Raw genomic sequence first — 26,012 nt, 5'->3', positions numbered from 1 at the left:
GTAGAAATTCCTTCCTCACACTGTTGCCTTCTTTTTTTGAGGTATGATGTTGGGTTATATGGTGCTTAAGAAAAAATAAAACGTTATCTTTTAGAGATACATATTGAAATATTTACGGGGAAGTATGATGTCCTTTCCAAAATTCAAGTAAGTGGGGGCAGAGATGAAACCAGGCATAATGTTAGGTCCTAACTTTGTAAAGCTGGTTGAGGGGTAGGAACACGGAGGTTTCGTTCTAGTTGCCTCTCTACTTTGGGGTCCGTCTGAAATTTTTCTTAAGTGCACTTCAAAATACCAGGCAGCAGCAATGCTAACTTCTTCAAGGACAGTTGGTAACACATCTAGGGCCTCTCCAAAAAAAAAGAAGAAAAAAGAGGAGGGGAGGAGAGGAAGGAGGTGGGGTGGAGGGAGTAAAAGAAAGAGAAAGGAAGGGGAAAAAAAAATCCACTACTGTCTTTAAGATACTGCCTATAAAGCTTGTGGTAGCAGGAAGAGAAGAGAAGAGAAGAGAAGAGAAGAGAAGAGAAGAGAAGAGAAGAGAAGAGAAGAGAAGAGAAGAGAAGAGAAGAGAGAAGAGAGAGAAGAGAAGGGAAAGGAAAGGAAAGGAAAGGAAAGGAAAGGAAAGGAAAGAAAAGAAAAGAAAAGAAAAGAAAAGAAAAGAAAAGAAAAGAAAAGAAAAGAAAAGAAAAAAGAAAAGAAAGGAAAAGAAAAAAAAAAAGAACAGCGTGGCTCACTAAGAGGGGAGTTTATTGAACAAGTAAGTTATCAAATCGGCGGAGAAAACAAGCCATGTCAGTATTAGATCATTAAATCAGCATTCTGGCAAAAAACAATATTTCCAAACGTTCTGATGACAGCTGGATCAAACCCGCCAATACTTGACAGTAATAAATACAGTTCTTTGGGAAGAGAACTAGGGAGTGACCTTACAGTTCCACTGAAATATGCCAAATAAGGGAAGCTCGGAGCTGCAGGAAATGGAAAAGACCAGCTAATATTTGGCAAGCTTCCTTTATGATCAACAAATTAAAATGTTAAGGAAGCAATTTGTTGAGAAAAGATATTTTTAAAAGGAGCTGAATCATGCAGGTTCAGCCCCGGATATGGTCAATTGGTAATTTTAAATCATTTTGTAAAAGTTAATGTTTTCAGCCCCCAGCAATCACATTGAAGACATCACCGAGTTAATCATAGACCCGCCTCCCTCCCAGCTCAGGTGGAGGCAGGGCCACCCGGTCTCCAGCGGCTGGGGCTTGGCTTACCCCCAGTGCACAGTGACTGCAAAGTCAGCTGCCATTGGAGGCGCTTTGACGAGAGGAAGAGAAACACGAATGCAGCCCGAGTCCAGCTTTAGGTTTCCAAAGACACTGGACGCCAATCCATCTTCAATCATTAGCCATCTGACCCACTTTGGATCTAGAAAGCCTAGGGTTACTGGATTTCTTCAAGGGGAGAAAGAAAAAAAAAAAAAAAAAAAGGGGGCAGTGTACTGGTTTCCACGGTCCAGGAATAAATAGCAAGACGTTCTTGGGATTAAAAAGCCATTCCCATACTAGGGGCCAAGGTGTACCTTCATTAAGCAGCCTCGGTTCACATGGTGGGGGGAGTGGGGGAGGGAGGGGACAGACTTTATAAATAGTGGCTCACGTGACTGATAAGTCAATGAAGAAGAAAAAGTCCAGGGAGGGGCCGGGAGGGGGTGCTCTCTTACGCGCGGGAAGGAACACCAGACCTGCGTCCTGAAGGAAGTAAAACCAACTGAAGCAAACCCAAGTCAGCCTCTGAGATGGAACCCCTGCCACCACTACCCCAAAAACAGAAACTGAAATGCTTCTGGCGACACTTCTGTCCATTTGCTTGGTAACAAGCTGCTTCAGCTTTGTCGTAACCTTGAGGAATCTAGATAACGGCATTTTTTTTTTCTTAAATTCAAGCTCCCTGGTAATGAGTCCTGCTCCCGGGTGTAACAACTGAGACACAGTGTCCAGTGTTCAAAATACTCTGTTCTGGCCCGAGCACTGCACTGAGTGGAGGGCCTGGGCTGTGCACTCCGGGCATTCGGTTAAAATGCTGGCCCGGGGCCACAGATGCCTGACCTGACCCCTGAAGGGCCGCACTATCTGGAACGGCCCTGAGTGGCCGACAAGACCACGCCCAGGCAAAGGCTGGCTCCAAGGAAGGGGGCACTCGGCTCCTGTAAAAACCACCAGCACCAGGTGCCCACCACGAGGGACGAGCCTGACTGGAGAAAACACGTAGGGGGGCAAATTCACTGCTGTCCACACGGTTCACTCCAAGTCGACTGCGCTGGAGGTTCCAGAATTTCCCAGGACTTAGTTCTACCAGCTGGCCAAAGGCATTTTACTAGTCCCCACCCAGAATGGAGAAGAGAACTCCCTTCTGTGTTGAAGTTCATTAACAGCTGGCCTCGAGCAAGGGAAGATCGCCTCTGCCACCTTCGGGGTCAGACTAGGGACCCCCACTGCTCCACCGAGACAGAGGTCAGGTCAACAGGTCCTGCAAGGACATTTCGTGACTTTAGTCCCGTTCCCATAGTCTCCGTGCAAAGCTGGCTAGGGGTCCCGCTGGATACACGACATCCAGGCCACCATGCTCCACGTGGAGAAAGGGGACAGGGGCACTCGACCCACCCAAAACACCTGCAGACGCCCACGGAGCCGAGAGGGCCTCCAGGTGCTCACCCGCCCCGGACATTCAGACAACTCGCTCCCGGACCCGGAATCCTCACTTGCTAAGCCAGCCCGGTGAAGCGGGTCTCCGAAAAGCACCCGGAACTACAGCTAAGGGGGGAAAAATCCCCGCGAAAAAACCCCCAGAACACCTCCTCGCAATTATGCAAAGCCATGGGAAGGATGAAGTCATCCCGAGCCAAGTCGAGGTAAGGGGGCGACAGCCCTGTTGGGGCAGAAGTGGGGGGGAGAGGGGCAGACAAGCCCTGTCCACCCCTCACACATTTCAGAGAAGACGGTCCCTCGGCTTAAAGGAGCCGGCGTATTAATCCTCACTGGCTAAATGCCATCTTCTCGCTTCACCTGACTCCAACCTCACTCTGCTTTATTTAATTCAAAACAGCTGATTTCAGAGGTGTTCATCCTCATTTTTCATTCTAGTCCACATCTTTCCAAAAGCTGACTATTAAGAGCGGTGAAAGGCCTTTCTGTGTTGAAAACATCTTTTATGTGTTGAAAGTGGATGAAAGCCATGCATTTTGACTCCTGGAAAATAAAAAAAAAATAAATAAAAAAAAAATTTTTTAAAAAGCACTTCTTTTTATTTCTACGGATATTTCAAAAATGACATTTACTGAATGCTCTGCCTACAATATGCGAGGCACCGCGGGAGGCGCGGAAGGCGCGGGAGCGTCAGAGCCCTGCACAGCCCCTGCGCTGCCCCTGCGCTGCTGAAGGCCTACGAGAGGCGCCAAACGAGGACCCAGGCGACCGACACCGGGTGCAATGAGAGGAGGGCCCGGGGCTTTAGAGGAGGGCAGATTCTGTCTGCTGTCTGCTGGAGGGGATCGGAAGGGCTCCGGTCAAACAGAAACAGGAACTGGAGCTGGGCAGGGCTTGAGAGGCTGGGGAGAAGGACGGCAGAGGGTGCTCCTGGGAGAAGACAGAGGCATGACCAAGGAGGGCCGGTTCAAAGGCCCAGGGGCCTGGTACAGCCGGCACGTGTGGGAGTCGAGGAGGTGGAGGTCAAGGAGGATGAGGCCTGAGGAGGGATCCCTGAGTTAATTTGGCTTCAGGAAAGCAGTTTCGGTTTGACACTGAGGAAGGGCCCAGAAAGAACGAACAGGAAAGCTCGTAAGCTTCTTCTCCCGGGGGGTCCGGAGGAGGCTCTTCCTCAAGGGCCCGAGCAACAGTGGCTACGGCAGCGTGACCGGCTGCCCCCCGGTTGTGGAAACTGGAGAAACGGTTGAACTTCATCTAACTGGGGCAACTTTTGAAGTCACTAACCACAAGGAGGAAGCATTCCCTTCGGGCCTGCAGGAAACAGATTGCATTGCTGCGTCTGTCCCGGCTCGGAGAGGCCCAGCCTTCTCAAGGCTTTCCTGAGACCCGTCTGCTCGGGCCATCCTTCTGTGAAGCCCGCCTCCTTCCCACATCCACGAGCCTTCTTGACGGGCCCATTTTTAGAGCCTTCAATTAGAGAATGGGAAACAGCGGCCTGGGTAAACAATTAAGGTCAGGGAGGAGAATGGATGGACACACAACTCTAATGAGGTAAACAAATTGCAACCGTGGAATAACATTCTGGTCATTACGTATCGTGACAACTTAAAGCTTACTGGTTACTTGCACGCTTCCTGCTGACCCAAGCTGTTTCTCACACGGCGGCGGGGGGGAGAACACGGAGAAGGCGCCAGACTCAGTGTTGGAACTTAAATTATAAAATCCCTGCGGAAACACTGAGGACTCTCCCACTGTGCCACCTGCAGGTGCCCTAAGCCTCGTGAGTTCGAGCCCCACGCTGGGCATCATAGAGATTACTTAAATAAAATAAACTTTAAAAAAAGGTGGGGGGGGAAGGAGAGAAAACGGAGAGGGAGGATTGTATCGCAATCCAAAGTGAGTCTGTTTTTAGTCCTTTTGAGCATGTGTGCGTGTGAATAAAAACGGGTGGGAGCACGTTGCTGCGAATGAGGTGCCATTTCTTGGTCCAGCAAGGGTGTAGGGTTAATAATAGCTCCTGTTTACAGAGCGGCTCCCTGCCGGCACCTCACATCTACCCCCTCGTTTTGTTTTTGTAACCACCCAGCCAAGAAGGTCTCGCCTCGCCTGGTACAGGTGAGGGAGGTGAGGGTGTGCGGCCAGGCAACCAGTAACCAATGCAGGCAGGACTGGAAGCCGCGCCTCCCCCCCCCCCCCCCCCAGCACAGCCAAGGCCCCTACGGTAAGGAGACGGCTGTTCTCGGCAGTTCCTGAAGCAGCTCTGAAGACAATCCCAGCATGTGCTTCCCATGTGTCACTCACTGGCAGCCTGGCTGGGAGCAGCTCCCAAAAGATCGCTGTGAAAGACAAAACTGGTGTTTCCTACAAAACCGGTGTCCTCGTAGAAAGCCTCAGCCCGTCCATAAATTCGGGCCTCTTGAAAACGTGTGAGTTCCAGGTTAATGTGGCAGACCAACACATGCGTCATCTCTGCGCCCTCGGCAGCAGTAAGGTCTGAACTCACAGGACACAGAGGAGAGGGGAGGGAGCAAAAGGGAAGCCCCCGAACGTGAGGGGCTGGAAGGTGGTTGGACCAGCCACACCGCAGCCTCAAGAGAGCAGAGGAAGCTTACGGCCTGACCTCAAGATGGGACCCAATATGCAGTAAGGTCATCCGTTCCACAGAACTTGGACAGGGAGCGGCAGGGGCTTGGCAAGGTGGGGGCGCAAGGTGGGCAAAATGCCATTCAGAGGCGCGGGCAGACCCCTCCCCCACCTCAAGCAGCCTGGGACCTCCCCCCACCTCACCCCCATCAGCAGAAGACTGAAACTGCTCTCCGCCACATGCAGGGGGACTGAGTGAACATCCCAGGCCCTTCCCCGGCCTGGGCACTGGAAAACCGGCAATCAGCTGTCTCGCCCCCAACCTCCCCTCCCTGCAGGGAAACCAAGGGCCTCTTGCTAAAGAAACTGTCAGCTCAAAAGAAAAGAGCCACAGGCACTGACACATCAGGGACTCCCCCCCAAAAAACACCTGACTGATCTCTTACAGGGAAGGCCACCACCTGTCAACTGTCCCCAACCCTGCGCCCCCTCCCCCCCCCCACTCTATATAAGCATGCTGATGCCTTGCTCTTAAGTATGGACAGATGACAGAAATGTCACCAGGCATTTGACGAAACCTCTAACTGGGACCAAGACAAAGAGAAAAAAAAAAAAAAGAAAAGAGACGAATCAACAGGAGAAGGGATAAATAAAATTGGTCCAGTCATACAACTGGGTACCAACCTCAGAGAAAATAGAGACCACATTTCCTGCAACATCACAGATGAATCTCCGTGACACAATAGTCAAAAAAGTAAGTGCCAGCAGTCGGCATGCCAAATGATACCATTTTTACAGAGCTCAAAACCAAGCAAGAGTAAATACCACAGCATATACACATTTGCGATAAACGACATTATTTTAAGGCTATGACATAATAGATACAGAACTGAGGACAGGGGTCGCCTGTCTGGATGAGGAGGCAGAGAAACAGGAGGGAGTCTCCCGGTGGATGCAAATTATTGGGGATGTTCTTGGGTTCAAGAGAGAGGAGGGGAGAGACGTTTGCGGATTTTAGTTACTACCCTTTGCGACCAAAATGTGTTCCATCCAATTGTTTACAGATATTAAATAAGACGGATTTTAAAAAGTAAAAAAATGAAGAGAAGTCAACGAAGACAAGAGAACTTTTAAAAGAAACCGTGGTGAATGCAGCCGGTGAGATCAAAAAGGACCCTTCGGGTAGGAACAAGAGTAGGGCGTAAGAATGTAACATTCAGAGAACAAGAAAGAAAACTCAGAAGTTACAACCATGACAGATAAAAGTACAGGAAGATCGGACGGTTGAACAGTTCTCCCAGATACATCAAAAAAGACAAAGACATGAAAAATGGAAGGGGAGAAAAATGGCCAGATTCGGCCACGAGGCCCAGCGCCTGCATAACGAGTTCTGGAGGACAGAGAACGAGACCCACCCCGAGGAGAACCGTCACGATCCCGGAGAACAGGAGGCGAAGATCAGGGCTCTAAACGGTGTCACAGAGAAACGGCAAAGGATGGGAAACGAGACTGTCCTTGACCAGCGGAGCCACGTCTTTGACTTGCGAGGGTGGAATTCTAGAATTCTATGCTCGGCAACCATCTTTATCAGGAAGCTACTGGAGGAGATTCCCCAAATGAGAGAAAGACAAAATCGCAGAATTCAGGAGACAGGGATCCAAAGCAGGAGGGGGAAAGGGTGGCCCAAGATGATGGGGAAGGGGACCAGGAGGAAAGTGGGGGGCCCCGTGCCAGGCAGCAGCCCGTCCCAGCAGGAGAAGGACAAGGGACCAGGAGGGGGCTCCCAAAGAAAAGATGAACCCCTACCTACCTGATGTTTTAAGAGATACGTGTTGCTGGGAAAGAGTTTGGGGGTAAATTAGACCTTGTACACAGAAACTCCTATTTCCATAGTCGTAGCTATCCAAATGCCCAATACCTGAAAATCGGGTGAGCAGAGAAACAGGGCCACTCTGCAGGGGCCCCATGGTGAGGCCTCCACCGCACCTGCCGGTCCCAGTCCCACGGCACCCCACCAGCAAGCAATGCCCACGCTGAAACCTGGGGACCAGGTGCAGAAGCCAGCTGCGTAGACAGAGAACAGTTCCAGGGTGCAGGTGCTGACGGTGGGGAGAGGTGGGCAGGGGGCCGGGGCTGGTCCTTTTCTCATACTGATAGAATCGGGGTAAAAACTGAAAATAAAGTGCTTTGAGAGAAAGAAAACCTGCAAAAACAATGACTACCGTTAGGCCGTTTTTATTTTTAAATGAAATACATTCAAAAGGACGGACAACCTTCTTTTTTTTTTCTTTTTCTGGTTCCTTCAACAACTCCACACTGTGATAACCATAAGGATCACATGGAAGAGTGTTTATTCTGCCTTCACAACTGTTTTTCCTCCCAAGCTTCTCATCCCTTACCCTTTCCTTTTTTTTGTTTTTGTTTTTTTATTTTACTTATTTTTAGGTAAAGTCTATGCCAGTGTGGGGCTCAAACTCACAACCCAAAAGATCACGGGTTGCACACTCCTCCAACTGAGCCAGTCAGGTGCCCTCCCTGACCATTTTCTTAAAAAATTTTTAAGTGTTTATTTATCTATTTTGAGAGAGAGAGACAGAGTGAGCAAGGGAGGGGCAGAGAGACAGGGAGGGAGAGAATCCCAAGTTGGCTCCGCACCGTGAGCACGAAGCCCGATGTGGGGCTCGAACTCAGGAACCGTGAGAGCATGACCTGAGCTGAAACCAAGAGTCGGACACGCTTCACGGACTGAGCCGCCCAGGCGCCCCCCGCCCCCCCCCCCCGACCATTTTCTCAAGGCAGAACCTAGGAGCTCTGCTCCAACCTGGGCTGGAAATGTCAGGTGGAGGGAGCTCCCAGCCTCCCACTTCCCCAGAGGCTGCCGGGAGCTGCTGGGACCGAAAGCCCAGGAGGCCCTTCCTGTAGCCGCGGGCCCAGCCGGGCACTCGGGAGCACCTATGTCTCAGGGGAGCCTCGAGCCCCTACCAGGCACGGAATTCTTTTTCCTTATCATCCAAGATTTCTCCCCAGTAAACTTTCTGACTTTGCTCCTGAAATCCCTAGGGGCTGCTGCATGTTCTGTAAAACGATTTCACCATTTCCTCCAAATTCTGTCTTCCTCTTACATACCTAAAAGTCAGACCCAAGTGCGCTTTATAGGAACTGCCTACATTCAAAATCCAGGCAACAGTGCCAGTCCGTTAGAGATTACATGATCCAGGAGGGAGGGAACGCTAATATTAGCCACGCTGCCCCTCTCCCATCCCCCCACGGCGGCTCCCCTTCAGAAAAGGACAGGGCTGACTACATAACAGCCCAGATCTGCCGCCAAGGAAGAAACACCTACTTGGAAACAGCCTTCCAGATCCTGGCCAAGAAAACAAAACTCAGAGCCTGACACGTAAGTCACATGGCAAGCTGCTGGGTCCTGCTGGTCGCTGTCAGCAACCATCGGAGACAAAAAAAAAAAAAAAAAAAAAAAAAACCAAAAGATGCCTTGCGCGTTGCTCTACACGCGCTCTCTTTTCTATCTGCTGTGCATTCGAGAAGCTGCTAGGATGGATTGTTCTCATCCTTCGAGGCAGGCACATTCCCCAGGCACACAGCCTCGCTGTACCGACACGGTCACTTCTGAACAAAACTGGGCCCCCGGAGAGGCCCAGCAGGCCAAGGAAACAGGAGGAGAAAATTCAATCACTAGTCCCAACCGACACCGGAGAATCCTTTGGCCATCTGGATCTGAAAGGACGTCCACTTTCAAAGTCCTCCTCTCCGTAGGAAGTTCGCCACCAAATATTAAAAGCCCAAGGTGCCAAGCACTGCATGACTCACGTTTTTCATTTGCCCGCTGAACGTCTGACGTGCAAGCTACTCATGCCCAAGAGCAGGCTTTTGCCTTAAAAATGCAATTATTCAAACTGAATTGGGTCTAATGTGGAAGCAGATATTTTTAATCTTCTAAGGCAGAACAGTCTTTGGGGAAAAAAGCATAAAAGAAAAATACCAACGCCACAACATCAGTACGTACCCGGTGAGCCAGACGGCCCAGGCATCCCTGCCGCCCTGATGACGGGACATCTCGGTCTGGGTTACTACCACTAGTATTCTTTTCAGAGAGGGCGGTCTCTTCTGGTGAGCTGCCTCCCCCGTAACACCTTCCTTGACTTTTTCAGGCTACACCAACCAAGGATCGTGGATCAGGCACCGTCCTAAGCGGAGTCTTAACAAAACCCTTACGAAGTGAGAGTAGTTTTACTATCACCCTTGTACAGAGGAAGCAGGTTAAGGGCCCAAGGTCACACGGCTCATAAATGGAAGAGCAAAGGTTCCAAGTCAGAAGGGTCGGCCGCCCAGGCCAGCGTGCCCTCAGCCGGCAGGGCAGGCAGCTGACGGCTTCTGGGCGCATCCAAAGGCAGGCCACCCAGACAACCCCACGTTCTCACACCGAGAGCCACCATTTCCAGATGACAGTACATCATGGGCCCGGCACAATGAGCGGAAGAAAGGCGCCCCAAAGTTCAACTTCCAAGTGAGTGTCTTCGGTCTCGGCCCCGACATTTGCTACAGCGCAGGAGAAAATACGCCTCCTCCACAGGGATGGTCGGCACAGGGGTCTAACCAGAACCTAACTTAATCACTTAGTGGCTCGAGCTAAGCATAATGAAGGTTAGTGCCGAAATCCGTCCCGCATCCGTACATTCCTCAACAGTCGGCATGCAGAAACTGCCCCCGCACGACACAGCCCGGGGCCTGCAATTCTTTTGTCTTTCTGGTCTTCTGCTCCCAAGTGGACAGCCAGTCCTACCTCGAGGACGTCCCTTGCCTTCTTCCGATTTGTTGTTTTAACGTGTTAGGACCTTGAGAAGCAGATGATCGATACTATTAGAAGCGTGTGTACAAGAGGAGCTGGGTGGAAGCGAGGCTTGGGAGGGGGCAAGAGAGGCGCCCTTGGAGAGCCATCCCCTGGCAGCTCAGCCCCCTGACTGCTACCTGTGTTCTGGAAAGCTCATCAGAGCAGATAAGGGAAGCGTCATTCTCTTAAAATATGAATTAAATAAAACCAACCCTCCCTTTTAAGGATCTAGCCCAGTGCTTCTCAAATTTTAATGTGTCAATGAATCACCTGGGGAATCTCATAAAAATGCAGATTCTGACTCAGGAGGTCTGGCTGGGGCCTGACATTCTGCACTTCTAACAAGCTCCCAGGGGATGCCCAAATGGGTTTGGGGACCTCTTTGAGTAGCGAGGGTCTACGCTAGAACAGCGCTGTCCAGCAGAAACATAATAGACCCATGTTAACTGTTCTCGCAGCCAGCCCCAGGTCTAGCTAGCTGGCCTCCTCCATGCCGTCCCCCAGAATTCCTGGGTGTTAGCTGGGAAGTGATCAGAATCTTAGCTGTGCATGAATTTTAGTTGGATATTCAACCGCTGTCAATTCATAATCAGTCCATACTGTACCCCATTCCTCTCATGAGAAACTTTTAAAAGGCACCAATGCCCACCCCAAACTAGCAGAATCAGAATCCCTGAGGGTGGCCCATGCCCAGGGGGATCTGCGGCCCAGGACATCAGAGGCAGGTAGCCCCAGGAAAACAGGTGTGGCTGGAGAGAAGACCCCGAGGTTGCCTAAGGGGCCTCGGTGCACCCCCTCAAGCCCTCTACCCACCGAACTCAGTGACTGACAAGCTGTGGCCTAACTCTCCCCACTCAGGGGCAAGGGATCAGCTAATACCCTGGGGCCCGGGCCGAGGGGATCAGGGGTCACCAGGAAAAACAGTCTGAAGGAGAGGAAACACTAGACAAAAGAAATCAACCAGCCCAGCAACCTGCGCAGACGAAGCAGAGTTCATGGATCCGAACTGAAACAGATGCAGCCAAAACGAGCAGGGAGGAGAGAGACGGGCTGGTGTTAATAGGACAGAGATACTGACTTTAGAAACGGAGAGGAAAAAATAAATACGGGAGTGGGTCTTAATCATTTCAGGAATGATCTGGATTCTGAATTTCAGGAAAAGAAAATAGATGGCATAATTATAAAATCCAGCAGAGGGAAAAAAAAAAAATCAACCCAATCAAACATTGCAAGGAAAGATACCCTCCCGAAAATAATGGTAAAAAGAAAACATAAAATAATACTCCAGAAGTGCTAATATAATCACAATTACCCTAAATGTATGCCAGTTAAATTCACTAATCAAAGACAGACTCTCAACCTGGGTTTAAAAAACAAGATCCGGGGCGCCTAGGTGGCTCAGTAGGTTAAGTGTCCGACTTCAGCTCAGGTCATGATCTTGGAGTTTGTGGATTCAAGCCCCGCATCAGGCTCTGTGCTGACAGCTCAGAGCCTGGAGCCTGCTTTGGATTCTGTGTCTCCCTCTCTCTCTGCTCCTCCCCAACTCATGCTCTGTCTGTCTGTCTCTCTCTCTCTCTCTCTCAAAAATAAATAAACATTAAGAAAATAAGAAATAAATTAAAAGACAAGATCCCACATCGTGTATCTAAAATAAAACACATTTAAAGCAAAAGGATCTGGAAAGACTGAAAATCTGGACAGAAGAGAAAAAAGCTTTATCGGGCACACAGAAACTAAAAACAAAAGAATAAACAAAATTACTGTAGCATCAACACAAATAGAATGTAAGGTGAAAAAAACATCATAAAAGAGGAAGAAAGAGGCTGCACAGACACCAGGAAAAGAAACTGTTAATCAGGAAGATGTAAAGACCGTGCTCGTATGTGCATCTAACAATATAGCCTTAACATTCTATAATAAAACAGCTGTCAAAACTATGGGAAGAAAATTAGCAGAGGCGTAGAAGAATTAAGTACCACAGATAAGCTCAAAATAATACACGGAAAATTCTATCCTCAAACAAAAAACACATTACTTTTGAGCACATATGGAATATTCCAAGTGCAAATGCCATAGGGTCTCTTAAATATCTATTCCAAAGAAACCGGCATTCACGTGAACTGCTCTCTGGCCATATGCAATCAAAACAGACATCAACAGAATAAAAAGTTTTTGTTTTGTTTTGTTCTTTGACAGAGACAGCTCGTGAGCACGCATACGAGCAGGGGAGAGGGGCAGAGAGAGTGACAGAAACTCAAGCTGGCTCCACGTTTAGTGAGGAGTCAGACACGGGGTTCGATCCCACGACCCGGGGATGACGACCTGAGCCAAAATCAAGAGTGGGACACTCAACGGACTGAGCCAACCAGGCACCCCCAAGAAGTTTTTCTTTGTTTGTTTTTTGTTTTTTGTTTTTTTAATGTCAAAAATCCAGGGGCCCTGGCTGGCTCAGTTGGTAGAGCACGTGACTCCTAATCTCAAGGTTGTGAGTTCAAGCTCCACGTTGGGCGTGGAGCCCACGATCAATCAATAAAATAAATGTCAAAAATCTAGGAAAGACATTCAATTAACTAACCCTTGGGTTACAGGGGGAAATTACAAAACGAATACAAAATTACGAAGTGAATAAAAATGAAAGCACTAACTGTCAGTTTATGGAGCAGTGCTAAGGCAATTTTTAGAAGAAATATTACGGCTTTCAATACACTCATCAGAAAACGATAAAGAATTTAAACTATTAAAAGCTGAACTTTCAAAAAAAGACGTTTGCAAAAAAGAGTGCCCTCTAAGAGGAGTGAAATAAAGGAGAAAAATCAGTGACGCAAAAGAAAAAAAAATAAGGACAAAGAGGGCAAGAAGGGCAAAAGGCAGGTTTCGTTTAAGAACTCATAAGACAAACCAAACTCTACAGGAGACTGAAAAGAAGTCACAGGTACGTTCAGAAATACAGAATCTAGAAAGAAAACGCGAAGCAGCCAGCACTAAAACAACAGATTTACACAAATCATGAAAATATTATGAACACTCATACAAGAATAAGTGTTAAAACCACGATGAAATGGACATATTTCTAGAAAGTTATAAAATGCCCATATTGGTCTACAAAAGGAAGAGTCAGACTAATAAAGAGAGTGAGACGGTAAACGCCTGCTCGCCACACTCAGTCTCAGGACCCACGGCGGGACAGGGGGAGCCCGATCACACTGAAGCTACAGGCGTTCCTCATCTCACAGAAATGATCCCAAAACAAGTTTAACCTATTTTACACGAGACCCGTATAGTTTCAATTCCAACTAGATAAGGGTAAGAAAAGTATAGGCCGATTTGATTGGGTAACACAGATGTCAAAACTATGCATCAAATCCAAGCATATTTTAAAATTCAAGACACAGTTGGCCCCACAATGCACTGCATGATCTGGCCTCAAAGCATCCATCACTGTAATGCAATTTATCACATGCATGGACTAAGGGATCAAAATCTCATGGCCATGAATAGATTTTAAGAAAAAGTATTTGCTAAAGGTCAACACCTAATTATCATTTAAAAAAAAAAAAAAACTCTCAGAAAAGGAAGGGAAAGGGAATCAAGGTAATTGCTTAATCTGTTTCAGGCGTCTACCAAAAATTCCCTTGAGACCAGGAAAGAGCAGGCCACCATCACTAAACCACTATGCGACAGAGTCCTTGAGTTTCTGGCCAACAAAACAAGCCACTCTGGTTCAAGGAGTGGAAGGAAAGGGGTAAACAAAAGAGTCACTTTTTTGCATATGATATTATCCCCAGGGAAAGGTAACAGAGTCAAGGTAATCAGTAAAACTAGAAAGAGACTCAGCAAGCCCGCCAGTTTCAAAATCGGCAAACAAAACCAGTTGTTCTTCTTCCATACCACAATCAACAATCGGAAAAAAAAATGTTTTTAAATAAGACACTGGTCACAACACCACAAAAACTGTAAAGGACTAGAAATTAATTAAATAAAGATTTCACAAAACCTTTTTGGAGGAGGAAGACCTAAATAAATGGAGAAGTATCTTTGTTCAAGGATGGGACAACTTAAAAGGTCTTCATTTCCCCCCTGCCCCCAGATTAACCTGTAGATTTCATCCAAATGCAACAGAGACTCCAGCAGAACTTGAGGGGGAACCAGACAGATACGTGCATCAAAGAACAATAGACCTTGAGTCGCCAAGGTGCTTTGAAAAAGAGCCAAAGAGGATAAAATCACGTGATCAGAAATTAAAACACATATAAAGCCACCGTAAAATGGGGTGGTGCCAGTGCAAGAAGAAACAAACAGGGGGCAGAACAAAAGAATGACCCTAGAAGCATCCCCACGTGTATATGAGGCCCTGGCGTACAAGAGACGCAGCTCCCAAAATCACAGGGTAGGAGACAAAACTGTTCAGCCATGTTGGAAAACCTGGCTACCTCTCTGTACAAAAACCATTTCCAACCTAAAGATCTAAACGAGGAAGACCAATGTTTGATAGTTATGTGACATAGCCATCAAAATACAAGAATCTTTGGGGCACCTGGCTGGCTCACGTGGTCGAGCATGAGACTCCTGATCTCAGGGTTATGAGTTCAAGCCCCACGTTGGGCATAAAGATTACTTAATAAACTTTAAAAGAGAAAAAAAAAGACAGGGGACCCCTTGGGTGGCTGGGTCGATTGGGCACCCAACTTCAGCTCAGGTGACGATCTCACCGTTCGTGGGTTTGAGCCCACAGCTCAGAGCCTGCAGCCTGCTTCGTTTGGATTCTGTGTCTCCCTCTCTCTCTCTGCCCCTCCCCGGCTTGTGCTCTGTCTCCCTCTCAAAAATGAAAACCAACCAAAAATGAATTAGAAAAGAATTCATTTTTAAAGAAGCATTAAAAAAAAAAAAAAGTACATGATTATCTTCGTGATTCCGAATGGGGAAAGATGTTCTCAAGAGGGAAATCACACACCAAACATGAGGGGGAAAATCGGATAGATTGGAGTTCATCAAAATTAAGTTTTTCTACATATCGAAGGACACTACAGACAAATCAACAAAAGAGACTGGGAAAGATTATTTGCAACAGCAAAAACCAACAAAGGATTAGCATGCAAAACATACAAAGAACTCTTACAAATCAACAAAAAAAAAAGTAAATCATTCAAAAAAAAAAAAATACCATATGACCAGACAATTTACAGAAGTTAGGTAAATCTGAAAATCTTAGAAGTATAAAAGAGGTAGGTAACAAGTATGAACCTTACCGGTGATTAGAGAAGAATCACACAACGCTGAAGTACCACTTTAAAACCATCAGAATGGCAAAAAGTCTCCAGGAAGTGCTGACACGGACGTGGAGAGAGCAGTGGTGCCTCTGCTCTGGGAAGCAATCTGGCAGCACTTAGTGAAATTAACAGCCCTTTTCACTCTGGACTCAGCAACCCACTCCTGGACCAGCCATCATGCCCTGTGCGTTAAGGACACCAGAGGCACTGGGGTACTAGAGACCACAATGTGGAGCCACCCCCACGGAAATGGACCCAGAAGCCGGGCGGTGCTAAGAACTGAACTTATGTCCCCCAGATTCATATGCTGAAGTCCTAGCCCTTGAAGTGATGACATCTGGAGGTGGGTCTTTCGAAGGTCATGAGGGTGGGGTCCCCACAATGGCATTAGCAACCTTGTAAGAGACACCAGGGTGCTCCCTCACTCTCTCTCAGGCCCGTCTGTCGCCTGGAGGATACAGCAGTCTGAAAGCCAGGAAGAGGACGCTCACAGGAATGCAATCTGCAGGCACCTTGACCTTGGACTTTCAGCCTCCAGAGCTGTGAGAAATAAAATGTGTGTTGTTTAAGCCGCCCAGTCTAGAGTATCTTGTTAGATCAGCCTGAGCGAACCAAGACAAGTGGATTCTTCAGATGGAATCCAATGCAGCTATCATGGAGGACGACCAAACTGTGTAGGGAGGAACATGGTCAGATCTCCAAACCAGTGACGAGTGAAAAGGAGGGAGAAAGATGTACAGCACATCGCCAGACAGGAGTTAAGCTACTTATACCTACAAAGCAGGGCGCCCAGTTCACAAGAATACAGCTGTGTAGAGGCACACCAAACACCAGCATAGGGCGGGAGGGCCAGCGTCTAGAAATGGGGGTGGAGCCTAAAGGAAGAAAAACTTACTAAGATGAATCATGTGTGCTGTGAACTGATGAGTGATGAGGGTGAGACACACACACACATACCCCCAGAGGCAGACAGAAAACAGGGGTCTGGATTTTCCTGCCCATCTCGTACAAATCGGTGTTAAAACTCTTACACTTTGACTTAAGGATTTCAATGTTAAACACCATAAAACAATCGGCCGGATGTTCCTAAACTTTGAAAATTACAACGAACTGAGTTGGTGACGGCCCTCCGTGTCAATTCCACACCTATCTGAATCGACAAAGCCTCGCAGAACACACACACACACACACACACACACACACACACACACACACACACACAGCTGAAAAAGATTTGGTATTTTGCCTTAACTTCTGGAACCTGTCAATTTCATTCACAATTTACACCAGCTTCTAATTATACTTAACTGAATATTAACCATTCTAATTGCTTAATGCTTTATTGGCTCCATGCAAAGTATCGAGGGACATCTGGCTGGGCAAATGGGACCCTGCCTGCTGCTAGGAGAGACAGCTTGGAGCACACACTCCTCCTCATGCTCTCATGTGTACTCTCATGTGTACCCTCACCCAGAACCAGAGCATCTCAAAAGCAGGACTAGTAAGTCCACACCAGCAAAGCAGCCAAGAGAAACTTTCTACCATCCGGATTTTAACCGTAACACTCCTGTCTCCCATCACAGAAAGTTGGGGGCAGGGTGACTGCAAGACTGAAGGCCCAGGCCCCTTCCACATTCCTGCTCCGCGTCCCCTGCATTGCACGCTGTCCTGCCCCCCAACCCCCACCGGCCCGCCAATGCTTAGATTGGTGGCAGCTGGCCCTGGAGCCTCTTCGCCCACAGGCACGTTCATGGGCTTTGTCCTGGCTCATCTCCTTTTATGAGAGAAGCAGCACTTGTCCAGCAGCAACCCTGACATCCCCTGCCTCTCTGGCCAGAACTAAGGGCAACCCCCACCACGCCTGGCCACAGGGAAGGCCCTGCCAGGACAGTTTAGACAAACATCTGGTTTCGCCCCGGTGCGGGGAAGAGTGAGGAGGCAGGCGGGCGCAGAGGGGAGAGACCCCGGGTGGGCCACCAACAGCATCTGCCGTTAGCCAAACACACGGCCTGCTCACGCGTCCATCTGTCTCTCACGCTGGTTGCAAAGTGCGGCAGCTCCACCACGCAAGGAACCCGACGAGGCGGCCGGAGGGAGACCAGAGCAGGAAAAGGTGCAGCGGCCCAGGCATTAGATGAGCACCTAGAGAACAAACAGGAGCCGCACCCAAGACGTCAAACAGCAGCGGGCTCGGAAACGGGAACACAGAGTCCCCATATGTGACCCAGCATTCCTACTCCTGGGCGTGTACTGAGAAAAGCCGAAAACGCTTCGCACAGAAACTTGCACACAGACAGGTGTTCGCAACAGCATGATTCGTAAAAGCCCCAAAGCGGAAACGATCCAAATGCCCACCGTTTATGAAAGGATCATCAGATGTCGTATACCGACACCGCGGGATCTCATTCGGCCATAAAAGGAATGAAGAATGGATACACACTACGACGTGCGTGAACACAGAAGATAACTACACCGAATGAAAGAAGCCAGACACAAAAGGCCACGTGTTGTAGGGTTCCATTTATGTGTGAAATATCCAGAACAGGGAAATCCATGGAGGCAGAAAGTAGAGTGATGGTTACACAGAGCCTCGGGCGGGAAGGGGCAGGGGGAGGCGCAGGACAGATGCAGGGGTCACGGCTAACAGGTACGAGCCTCTTGCTGGAGGGTGGAACATGTTCTGGAATTCGACTGTGGTGACAGTTGCCCAACATGATGAACACACCCCACAAACTGAACTGCACACTTTAAAAAGGTGAATACAGTGAATTTTATGTGAATTTGATCTTAAAAAACAAAAAGTAACAAATGAGTGCCTGGCTGATTCTGTCTTGATCTCAGAGTGACGAGTTCAAGCCCCATGCTGGACATAAGAGCTTACATTTAAAAACATTTAGAAATTAAAAAAAAAAAAGTAACAACACAGGTATGGGCGTTGTGTGCAGGGAGCTGTCCTCTGAAGCGTGTTCAATAGAAAAAAAAGTGTTCCGAGAGCACTCTGTACCAGGACATCCCCCAACCAAAATGTAAACCTAGTCATATACTCAAAATGTTTTCAGGTCACACTGTCCCTTAAAAAACAGAAATCTGTAAGACGTTTAGACATCCTATTGGCCCTCGCCCTAACCCAAATATCAGCCTCAGCTCAAGCTTCCGGAAGCAGGGGCTCCTCGGCCAGCGCATCTGCTCTGTACACCCAATGGGGAACACACTGGAAAACTCAGAGACGGCATTAAAAAAAAAAAAAAATCTCTATTTGAGGCATAAGAATCAGCTTTTGGAAAAACGCCCTAAGCCTCTCAAATAAACAGCAGGCATCTCACAGACACAGGACACTGGCCACTGAATTCCATACGCAGGCACCTCTGTTTCAAGTCCCTTCCAAGGAGCCTCCCGGCAAGAACAGCTGGATGGCAGGTGTGCCTGGGGCAGGGAAGACAGGCGGGCAGCTGTGCCGGGACATGGCGGAAGGGCCCGACCCCCCTCCTCCCTCATGGGAACGCTGCATCCCCATTCTGGAAGGGGCTGCACAGCCCCCATCAGGAGACGTGGGTGTTTTAGAGGCAGCCGTCAACTCGGCTATTTCTTAGCTAGACCCCTTCCCTCCTCCTAAGGCAAAGTAAACCACCATCATGTGCAAAGTTGGGGGGGGGGGCAGACTTTCTGGAAAGTCCACAAACACACACTCTGTCCTGGGGTCTGAGGCTCGGTTTCCCGGTCCCAGAAGCCCTGCATGTGGGCCACCTGGAAATAACACCACCACGCAGTAACCTTTTTAAACCTGCTTCCACCTTCCTTGTTCACCCCAGAGTGGTTCTCACACCTTTTCTTTTCGCTGGAAACCATCTCTTTGTGTCGTTGACACTCCGAGTTCACCTGGGAGCGGCCTCCCTCCCGCATCCCAGAAGAATGTCACAACAGGGCCCTCCGCTTCCCCTGGCACCCCAAACTTACAAAAAAGGGTCCTTCCCTTCAACCTGGAAACAAGTTCGAGCCTTTGCATCCCCAAACAACCCTCCCACACCTGCACTTCCCACGCGTCTCACACCCCGCACCTCGCACCTCAGCGGAGGGGTGGGATTGGAAGGCGCCCTGGGCGACCCAGGGGCAGGCGACCTGTCCCTGGGGCGCCGTGGCTCCCATGCTGAACGGAAAGTGGCCCTCCCGATAGCCAGCAGGCATGAACCCCCACCAGTACCTGCCTGACTTGCCACCAGGTATCACGCTATAATTAGTCATTGTAATTGAAGCCGAACGTAATTAATTACATAATTTCGAAGTGTTCAAGTTTAATTCCATTAAAATTACATCATGAAACTGGGGAATTACAAAGGATTACCGACAAAAAGCAAATAGGGATGAATAAAGGAACTCCAGACTGACTCCCTGCACGTCTGAGTCACGCCCAACGCTCAAGAACAGGATAGTAGTGACCGCACCTGCCTTTAATAAACCCGTGGGGCCCAGCCAGGCGGCAGGGTGCAAGGGCTGCCTCTCGAAGGGCCAGCCCCAGGTGACACCAGCCTGCCGGACGCCCGGGGTCCAATGGACCCAGAAGGCCCTCCCTGCGCCGCTCCCTGCCCCTCCCCCACTCAGGTTCCTCTGCTGACACCTCGCCCATAGGTGGCCCCTTCTCAGCCAAGGCCACCGCGACCCCACGGGCCCTGCCCCAAAATTCCAGGGCCCAGGTTCGGTCTGCCCTCTTCCTTACCCCACACCCTCGGGCCAGTATCTTCTCTCCTGTCCCTCCCCACCTCTCACCAGAACTGTGCCCTCCACACACCCCTCCCACTGTCTTTACCACCCCTCCGCCTCACTCTGGTCAGCCCTTCCGATGACTCAGTGGGGCTGTGCGCTGAGGTCCTGTTCTGTCTGCTCCACGGCCCTGGGCACGGGCAATACGTCATGGATGTATTCCGTACCTTCGCTCTCCATCTCCCTGCTAGAAGGTAGGTCCCCTGAAGGCCGGGGTTTCCCCACTGTTCTGGTCATTAGAATGCTGTGCTACAACCCTGCATGGTCCACAGGGGATGAAATCAGTCAAGGGAGCAGGACAGCCAAGGACCACCTTTCCAGGACCCAGGCCTTATAACCCTGACACCTGGGGATACGGGGTGTCCTGCAGTTCATCGACCAGCAGGGCTGGGGACCCGTTCCTCTTGGCACCCCAGGGGTGATCAGGCACCGTGGAGACACTCTTGAGGAATGAACGAATGGCCCCAACGGTCCGTGCAAAAAAGGAGTCACTCCAAAACAAACCAAACTGCCAGCAACTTCGCTCAAACACGCTGCATTATTTCCAAGCCGGCTGCACCTTGTAGGTTTTCTTTTTAAATTTGTAAAACTTCATTACAAAAAAAGCTGCGCCGTCCCAAAAAAACCAGACACGCAAAAACAGTCATCTGAATCCAGAGTAGCCTAGAAGCTCCGTTTTTCCACGATAATGTCCTCGACTAAAGTAAGCTGAGATCTAAGGAGTATCACCTGGCCAGACTTTCTTCTCTCGGGACAGATGCTCACCTGCAGACCCCTTACAAAGCCAGCCTCTCGCCAAACACACCCCAACAATGCCTTCCATGTGTAACTGAGGACAGAGCCCTGGTGTGGCTGGTGCTGGCAGGTGATACTGCACGGATCTGAACCCAGCATCACTGCTGTGCCTCAATCGGCCAGACTCCCAGGGGCTCAGCGAGCGGGGATTTTGTCTTGGCCATCCAGGGTGAACACACAAATATTAGGCTCTCACAGCAAATTGTTCCCCAACACTAGCTCAGGTCCCATGTCTCAGAGACCAGCCCTGGTTAGGTTCGCGCTCCCCAGCCACCGCAGCTGAACAGGGCACAGCCTCTGGGCCACCGGCTCCTTCCCTCCTTCCCCGTGGCCCAGGTCCCGGGATCAGGCCTCTCTCCTGCCTCCCATTTCCCCAGATCTCTTCCGCCGCCATTTGCTGGATGCACAGACAGGGCACAGAGGAGAGCAGGGGACACAGAAAGGAGGGCTACCTTCAGCTCGAGGCCATCACTGCACCCCAGGTACCAACCAGATAAAGTTTGCTGATGGGAAGATTCATTGCCGGCCAAGGAGGATCGGATTACCTTCTCTTTGATGCTCCATCGCTAGGACTCCGAGTCTCAAGGCAGGGGAGGCTCTAGAAAGGCTCACAAATCCACCAAGGTCTCCCACAGAAGGTGTCCACCCGCCGAGGTCAACTCAGGTACATACACGTCCACCACCCCAGGCTTCATTTTCACCCCGGGTGACTCACACTAAGTGACTTCCCCACCCCAAACTCATCTCTGGGCTGGGTGCGGGGAGCGGTCCGTGGACAGGGGCCTGCTCCTGAGTCCCCCCACCGCAGCGCCTCATCACGAGGACCCTGTGGCTTCTGCAGAGCCGGCCTCGTGAACAGCAGGGATCAGCAGGAAAGCCATGGGCCCAGGAATCAGTTACCGCTCTTGGGCTCCGGGCTTCTCACCTAACCAGCTGGGTCCTCTGGCCTCCGCGGGGCTGCTGTGTGTGCACGACGGGAAAGAAGTTAAGGGCCCACACCGCATCTGCCCCTAGTCAATACTCAGGAAATGATAGCTGTTAGCGTATATTTAACAACAACAACAACAAAACCGGTTTCAGCCTCTGCCTCGTCACCAGTGGTCATAAGACCAGCTATGATAACGTGCGATCCACATTACCAGCAGCGACGCTGTCCTTCTCTTGCCCCTCGACTGAAACATCACAGGAGTCCGGGCCCCAGGGCCAGGAAGTTAAGATTCAGGCGGGGGTCCCCCAGTTGAGATCAGCTCTCCAGCCCTCCCCACCTCAAATGAGAGGCCAGCCTCTCGACACCGACTGAAAGGCATACATACAAACCTTCCACCAGCTTCAAACCCTGCGATTCAACTCCTCACCTGTGCCTTCAACGACAGCCTCTCCACTGAACTCCGCCCTCCTCCTCCCCAGGGCTCAGCCCCTGAACTCCCACCGGACCTCCCAAATCCCACAGACCCCTCAGGGAACACACCCTCTGCCCTTGGCAGGGGTGGCTCCTCTCCCTCCTCCCCGTCCCTGTGGACACCGCCCCCCACCCAGGCTGGGCCCTGGGGTCTGTGGCTCCTCAGATGCCCCTGCAAGCCTTGCTTCCCCCAAACCCATGCAAATGCTTCTGCAGCCAGACAGTGACGTCACCTTCATAAAAATATCCTAGGTACTTTCTTTGTAAATGAAGAAACACAGAAAGGCAGGCAGGCTACCGAGGCCACTGCTCCGCCCCGGGGCTGGTCCGAGGCCTCTGCCCAGCTGCACGCCAGGCCCACGGGGCGGCTTCCAGGGGCTGCGCACATTCTCGACCCTTCTCCAGTGCTGACACCCGGACCTTCAGGCCTCCTGCTGCTTGCTTTCTTGCGCACGGGTTGGGTTCTAATCATTACAGTGCGCACTTTCCCCATTCACAGGGGAAGTTTCCTCCCATTCAGGCCCTGGGCAGAGTCAAAGAATAAATCTCTGTCAGAGGATTGTTCTGCCTAATTCTATTTTTAAAAAATGTGGATTTTGTTTTATGTTTTATGTACCACAAATACAATTACATATACTTTAACCAATGTACACGTCACTTCGCAAAGATGGAATAAATGGAAATAAACAAGAAATCCATGTTCTGTCGCGATTACGTATATGGCTATCAGCAGCTTTCAAAACACAACCATTTTCTATACCTATCTACTTTGCACAATCCAAAAACGAATCCCATTTGCTTTCTTAAACGAACTAGCTGAACTAGTCTTAAATCCGAATATATGGGGCCGCCCCCTTGAAAAAGGCCAATGGCTCTCCTGCAGCAGGACTTACTGGAGGCTACAGCCACAGGGCAGGATGAAACAGGTGCATAACAACACAAGGTGGAGAACAGGAGCGTGAATGGCTAAGGAGAGCCAGAAGCTATGGCGGATGCTACGTGGGGTCCATCAGAAACACCAAAGAAGGAGGCAGACCTTAGAGACCACCGGCCACCCTCCAACTGTTCTGCTGGCAGTGGCGAGGGGTGGGGTGGGGGGGTCCCCAGTTTGGACTCCCTTCCTCTACAGCCCTCCATCAACTCATAGCACACAGCTCCGTCACAGCCAATGCCAGCGGCCCGCTCCCCCAGGATGGGAAGTGCTGGAATCCCACCCTGCATCACCAGCGCCTGGTGCACGGGGCTCCCACAGCTGTTAAAAGGAAGGAAAAAAGGGGTGCGTGAAATAAGGTTTGATGCTCAGATGCGCACAGGGAGGACGAGAGCGTTCTCCCAAATTGAGCATGAATCTGGGATCCTTCTAAGTGGGGCAAAAGGTTTAGGTAAGGCAGGACCAACCCTCAGGGACTCTGTCTGCCGAAGGAAAGTGGTCTCCATTCTACACCCAAGTGAGTCACTACAGGAGAGAGAACAGCATGACGGGATCAATGATTTGGGAAGATTAATCTGGCAGCCACATCTATGATGGGTTGCGACCTGTTTTGAACACTTTCAGTGTTCAAAGTGCTCATGTGCTAGAAAGATCTGGCTCTCATATACAACAAGCAGCCCCCAACACTAACTGCAAACACATGCACAAGAGATTCATTAAAACATCCTTGCGGCATAAAATGGCAGAGTAATTGCACACCAACACAAAGTAAAACAATCAGCAACGATTTCTCACTCCCCTGACAATGACCTTTTAGCCACAACTGGCAACACCCTCCCTCTCTCAATTCCATGCCAATGGTGACAAATTTGAGAAGTGGGGAGAAGACAGATGACTGAGGGGTCCCCCGGGGATGACCCACTCCAGGTAATGACTTCCTGACTGCCTAGTACCGCTCTCCAGGCTGTTGGCACTCACCAGCCCCTTAGGCTCACCTGCAACTGTGAGGTCCATGGCGGACCAAGTCACCTGGATGGGCGCCTTGCAGCAGCCTGGGCTTCCCATCTGGCTCCTGGGTCCCACACATGCCTACGGAACAGAAGCCTGTGGCCTCCAGACCTGACTTTGTCCCCCACTTGGCTGATCGCTGTGACAGCACATGGGATTATGTAAGCAAGAAACCGAGGCACAGCTGAAATGAAGCCATTCCAGTAAATTAATGCTTCCATGAATGCTCCTAAAGTCAGTTTTCACTTTCAAAATCATACAACTTAGAACATCTCTGCCGTGTGAACAAGACGAGAAGGTGGAAATTGATCCATAGGTCTTCTTATAATTTTAGTTGTAATTTCTGCATGTTGGTGACTCAAAATCTTTCCCCTTTAAAAGGTTCGTGTTCTTTTTTTTTTTTTTAATGTTTATTTATTTTTGAGACAGAGAGAGAGCATGAGCAGGGAGGGGGCAGAGAGAGAGGGAGACACAGAATCTGAAGCAGGCTCCAGGCTCCGAGCTGTCAGCACAGAGCCCGACGCAGGGCTAGAACTCATGAACTGTGAGATCATGACCTGAGCCGAAGTCGGACACTCAACCAACTGAGCCACCCAGGCGCCCCTAAAAGGTTAGTGTTCTATGGGCAGTAGCTATCTATGCGCTCAGTGAGGGCAGGGCAGAGCAATGTGAAACAGAAGTAATTCACCATAGGCAGAACCGCGTGGGTTCAAGTTCTAGGTCAACTACCACGGTGAAAAACAGAAAATAAAGGACGTGTTTCACCATTATCTGCCACACCTTGTGGAATGAAGCAAAAATGGTGATAGGAGCAACAGAATGTTCCTATTTTCAGGGTAAGGGGGGAAAAAGAAGTCTTTCCCAAACCTAATCAAAAAAATTAAATGCACAATTCCCTCCAGCAAGAATTTTATTTTTAATTTTCATTTACATAGCTCTCTTTCTTCCAAGAATCTCAAAATAATGGAGCTCCACAAATACTTAGCAAAAAAATAAAATAAAATAAAACAATTATAAAACAACAGTTGTCACAACAGGACAGGCTTGGCAGGGCAGGAGCTCAGAAGGGCAAGAAGCGGCAGGCAGAGGTGACGGAGGGGGTGACAGCAGGGGTGACAGCAGGCACTTAGGGCAGCACCTCAAAGGCCCTTCCTGCTCTTGCTTGCAGCTTCGGGCTTTTCAAGACACGGATCTACCTTTGGTGTGGTTTATTAGCTTTTTTACTCTGACCCAAATAACGCTCTCTCCCCTAAAAGCAGGAGGGAAGGCGGTAATCAACCAAGGACCGTCACAGGTCCAATATATCATCAGAACTGAGATGCCTAAAATGACTTCATATTCTTTTTGGTCTTAAAAACTATGTGAGCAAATAAAATATTAAAAATGTATTGGGGGAAAAGAACCAATGTGAGACAAACTGTCTTTTAGGGGGAAATTGGGAATAAGCTTTTAAGCTAGTTGTTTTTGGTTTGTTGGTTTTTTTTTTTTTTTTTTCCAGCTGAGTGGACAGGATCTGAACATCTTACATTTAGCAAAAAGCTGTCAACACCCAAATAAAATCTTAATGACAGTCAGAATGGCATTCCATTTCTTGCAATTTCGCAATGTTCCCTTAAAAAAGAGCTAATTTGTCAATTTGTTTTTCCCTTAACCAAATTCAGGATACCTCGCAACCATATATAACTTTTTTTAAAAACGTTAACTCATTTAACTTTTTGAATAAACACAGCCA

General features: G+C 49.4%; 1 protein-coding gene and 1 long non-coding RNA gene across 15 annotated transcripts in view; both read right to left on the bottom strand.

Annotated features, from left to right (window-relative positions):
* CUX1 (cut like homeobox 1) overlaps positions 1–26,012 on the bottom strand; it is a 375,787-nt gene that overhangs the window by 332,734 nt on the left and 17,041 nt on the right. The gene's annotated exons all lie outside the window — the stretch shown is intronic.
* LOC109495150 lies at positions 731–7,796 on the bottom strand. The gene is made up of 2 exons (XR_002150397.2): positions 6,692–7,796; positions 731–3,236 (listed from the first exon to the last, which is right to left on the bottom strand). It is a non-coding gene; the product is annotated as an uncharacterized LOC109495150 (long non-coding RNA).

This window comes from Felis catus, chromosome E3, assembly GCF_018350175.1.
Source record: "Felis catus isolate Fca126 chromosome E3, F.catus_Fca126_mat1.0, whole genome shotgun sequence".
NCBI lineage: Eukaryota > Metazoa > Chordata > Mammalia > Carnivora > Felidae > Felis > Felis catus.
The sequence above is the reverse complement of the archived record's forward strand: the minus strand, read 5'-3'. Positions and strand labels throughout refer to the sequence as shown.